The sequence below is a fragment of the Poecilia reticulata genome, linkage group LG21, assembly GCF_000633615.1.
Source record: "Poecilia reticulata strain Guanapo linkage group LG21, Guppy_female_1.0+MT, whole genome shotgun sequence".
Taxonomy (NCBI): Eukaryota; Metazoa; Chordata; class Actinopteri; order Cyprinodontiformes; family Poeciliidae; genus Poecilia; species Poecilia reticulata.
The window spans coordinates 14,623,429-14,628,127 of record NC_024351.1 but is presented as its reverse complement, the minus strand read 5'-3'; positions in this window follow the sequence as shown (position 1 = coordinate 14,628,127).

The following is a 4,699-nucleotide window of genomic DNA, read 5'->3' as shown; positions in this document are numbered from 1 at the left end:
TATAATGTACTTCTTTCTTTCATTACCAAAAAGTACTGATATAAGGATTTTCCAGTTTCATAAATAAGCATCAGCTGTAAATGTTGCATATTAACACATTTCATGGAAAACCTTCCCGTCACACATCTTTGTTTCTTGCGTTTTTCAGACCATTCCATCTAAACTTGACACATGAAAGCAAAAACCTGACAGCGCTGTGCCAAGCACTTAAAGCCAGAGCAGCTCCCCCCACCCATCCCTCCATCCCACCCAACCAAAAATCACACATTTGTGTTTCACCAAGCACAATTGACCACCTGTTGGTAAATTTTTATAACTCTCGTGCACATGTGGCGAGCATTGTTTTCCCAAAATACTGAGGTGTGATTAGTTGGCCTCTCCGACTATTTACAGGAGCAAACAATAAAGTTACCAAACTGGCCCATTAAAATCCGTAGTTGAATGGAGCAGAGGGAAAAACAGGAAAATAAATCAGAGAATCACATGAAGTAAAAGGAACTGAGATGTATTTTAAAAGTTGTTAGATACAGCCTTTGTCAATACAATTTGACACTGCAACAATACATTTATCAGCGCTAGAAATCTGAAGGTAATGGACATGATCAAGAATGATTGTATGTATCCTCTTAATGTTAACAAGTAAGGCAATTTTTCTATATTTTATTGATGTTGTACTCTTTAGTTTTCTGCTTCAAGTGAAGTTAATTGTTTTATTATGCAGAAAAGCAAAAAAAAGGTACATTTTAGGTTGAGACGTATAACAGGTATTTTAAAACATGATTATTTGACATTTTTCTAGGAAGATATAACCTTTCCTCTATTTTTTAGAAGATCCCTAGTTGTCCATTGATGCGTTTCTCTTTTATTGTCCATATCCTCCCTTACATGCTTCAACCAGAGTGGGGTAGGAGCAAGAAAGACACCTGTTCAGTTCACTCCATCTTATATAATGCCACCTTAGCCCTTCTTTCAAGAAAAATATAACTCATTTTCAAGAAACGAATCCAAAGCAATGTTTCTGTTTGTCCTCAGCTTGTTATTCTGTGTTAAAAAATCACTTAAAATCCCAGTACATGTCTTTGTGCACATTTACATATTTAGGTTTCAATCACAGCCTGGCACAAAAAAGAGTAAATCATGATTACATTTATAGGTTTCTTACAGAAGCCAGGCCAAGACATTCCAGAATGAAACCGAAATGGATGGCAGAGAGACCTCTGGGAGCTATAAAGTGTGCTCTCATGGTGGTAATCAAACCAATCCCCGCATTGTTCTCATACTTATTTTTCTGTCCCAGACACAATTACAAACCATCACCTCCAATTCCAATTAGTGTTTCTCCGATGTATTAGCATATATTTTATCTGTGATAATAAGTTCTCTTGGTATCAAACCACCAAAGAAATAGTCCCCCAGCATTTCCAGTCTCTAGTTACCATGGTCTACGGATGTGCTCCGGTTTAACAGAGGGTCGCTCAGCAAGTGGAATTTGTGCTACTCTTAATGAACCAAATCCTGTTCAGCTAAAACCAAAGCAATATGTGCAAAATGGAAACGCTCTGTATCTGAATTAGATTTAGAGGTCGCATGCATATGGAGACAAAGAGTCATACGGCGTTTGCGTTATTTGAGAGGCAGACGCCCAAAAACCGAAGGAATCGCTGCAAAATGTTGCTTTTGTGCACGCACGTGGATTTACACGCTCGTTTCTCCTCCATGCATATCAAATGCGTTTCAGCAATTGAAAAGCAAAAAAAATCCAGGGTGAAGGAAACAGGAGCCACTCTTGGAGGCAACCTCGCCAATTAATTTGCTGCTCAGATCTCAAAGCCTCACTGGAGAGGTGCTAGGCTACATACCACCGGGCTAATTTGTGCAGCAAGTCTGTATTAAATATATGCATGAGTCTAATTCGGTTAGAGTCGTATCCCTGTAGCTGTGTGGTGAGCTTGGCACTGGCTCCCATTAGCGATGTTTCTGCCTCCAGTGGAAATCAACACAAGTCATGGTCGATGCCGAGCCTTTTTGCATAAAGCAAACAAAATTAAATTTGCTTCTCTGAATCAAAGTGCCAAATGTGGGACTCGCTCTGTATTTGTGTCTGTGTCTCTTGCTAGCTCTCTGAGGGATAAATTACTCCAAAATAAAAAAAAAAAAAGGGAGCAAAACAGAGTTACACGAAAAGTGGAAAAGAGAGGTTTTGGTCCGGTGGGATTCCCATTCCCAATCAATCGCCGCTTGCTTTTGCTTACTGAGATGTTGGCTCATATTCTTTCAGCATGTGGTAAGAGCTGCTCTGATTTTATCTACTTTTTCCTGCACGTTTCCCTCTGTGTCTGTTTGCATGATTCATGTATTTACCCTGTTAGTGAGCTTGATCTCAGTGGAAAAGTCAGACAGAACAGTTCAAAAATCTATGAGCAAAAGGAATAAACTGCGTGTGCCCGAGCAGCTCTGTTATTTACATAGCATGTGATCAAAACCTTATGGGAACATAATGATTTTCTTATATAATATTTATCAAACTTGAATCAGCAAATTTTACGTGAAAGCATGGACAAAAAAACAACAACAGAGTTATAATACAGATCATGTAAAACCAGACCATAAAAACTTTGTTTCACATCACAAGACAAATGCATCCAATTCATATGAGCAAAGATTAATTATTCTGCACCAAATATTCGGTCCAGTTTAAGTTAATATCAGTTAATATCAGTGTGTGTGTTTTTCACCAAGAGATGAAAAGCTAGAATCAAATCCAAATACAGATAATCCACTTAAATACAAATTAAACAAATAGACAATCATAGCAAAAAAAATTGTAATATGTAAATTAGTATATATTTGTCAGTAGTATATTAAAATGCGATTCAGCAATTGAGTAATACGTCAAATTAAATGATACACATAGTGTATCATTTGGTAGAAGAAATATTAAAATACAGTTGAAATTATTTATTTTTATTTCGTTATTTAATGATTTCAAATGTCACTGGCTCCTCAGATGGACTCTATCTGATTGGTTAGCCTGTATGTTCAAACTAACAATGTCGATTTGAGCAGTTTCATGTTAGATTTGTTTTCGAATTTCTTGAAGGAAAACAAGAACATTTTTAGTTCATATATATAAAATATATATATATAATATAATATGAAACTAAAACATATTAACGGGGGGAGGTATGAAACATCAACCACTGAATTACTCAACGAACTTAAATATACTAGATCAAATATAGATAATTTAAAAGCTAAGGTTTCTCACTTACAATTAATTTAAAATATCTCCCAATTTCAATCTGTGATTAACATCGGTTTTACAACTTTCAATGAATGTTAACTTCTATCCAAAAAAAAGATTATGTAGAAAATGCCATTTTAGCTGTTAGTTTTAGACGTAATTCAGTGAGGACAATGCTAAAACAAAAGACAGAATGTTGTCAGAAAAAAGACAGAATTTAGTGACTGATTTCTGGTGACTAACTTTGATAATGATTGGCTAGCTCTCCCATGCAGACAATTGTGGACATCCTCAATGTTCAGACTGGATGTCCTACACTCTATGATCTTTGCTCCAATAATATTAACCAAGCTTACTTGAAAATAAATACATAAATAAAAAATAAAATTGCTTTCTGGTCATGCAAATATAGTTTTTGAGGTACGATGATAAAAAAAAAAAAAAAATCCTACAAAGAAATTGTAAAAGCTGTCCAGGTGAAGAAAAAGTATACTTTAGTACACTAAATTTTAACATACTATAGTATACTTTTATCGATGTACTTAAACTGTACTATTTTGGAAAAACTAATTTTGTGCTTAGTATAATTTAGTAGTATTTAAATAGTATTAAATTATAACTAATAGTATATTTTAGTACACTATACGTACTTTTTTGGAACAACTTAATGTGTACTTAAAGTATACTTTTTAAATATCACATTTCAGAGCTTTATTATTTTTATATAATTATTATACTTTGAGTGTAATAATTCTGTCTCAGAATTATATTAAAATATATATTTAATATACTTCAAATATATTTTAAATATACTATTAATATATTAGTAATGTATTTAAATTACACTTAATTTTTATTTTTGATTTCCTGCTATTGATAATAAACTACAATTTTAATTACTCATGAAAGTCTTTATTCCTACGTACCTATTTTGTAAATGACATGCATAACTACACTGCAGTACTTACATTGTTTTAGGCTACAATTGCATGGAAAGATTAATTACACAAGATGCCCAAGATGACCGGACGCCTGGGGTGTAAAAACATTTCTGGGTGTCTTCTTTGCCTGTTTATGTTAGAAGTAGAAAAAAAATAGTCAGCCATGTCGGAATCAGTTGATGTTGGCATCAACTATGAAGCTGTTTTAAGTGTGGACTTAAGGAGACAAGCTACTTAAAATCTTTCCATCTGTAGTGACCATTTGTCTCTAAACTTAAATTCAAAATCAAAAAACTCAAAACTCAAAGGTGATCTAAAGAAAAGGTGAATCAAACTCAAATAGTCACCTGATGCACCGTGGATTCTGGTTTACGCAGCAAAAAAAAAGGATCAAAAGTCAAAATATAGTTCTTTGGTTTTATTCTTTGGCTGATTCTGTAGGCTGGTAAAAAACCTTATGACCACCCACGTGCATAATATGCTACCTAAGACCCACCTATTTATACCGTGAAAT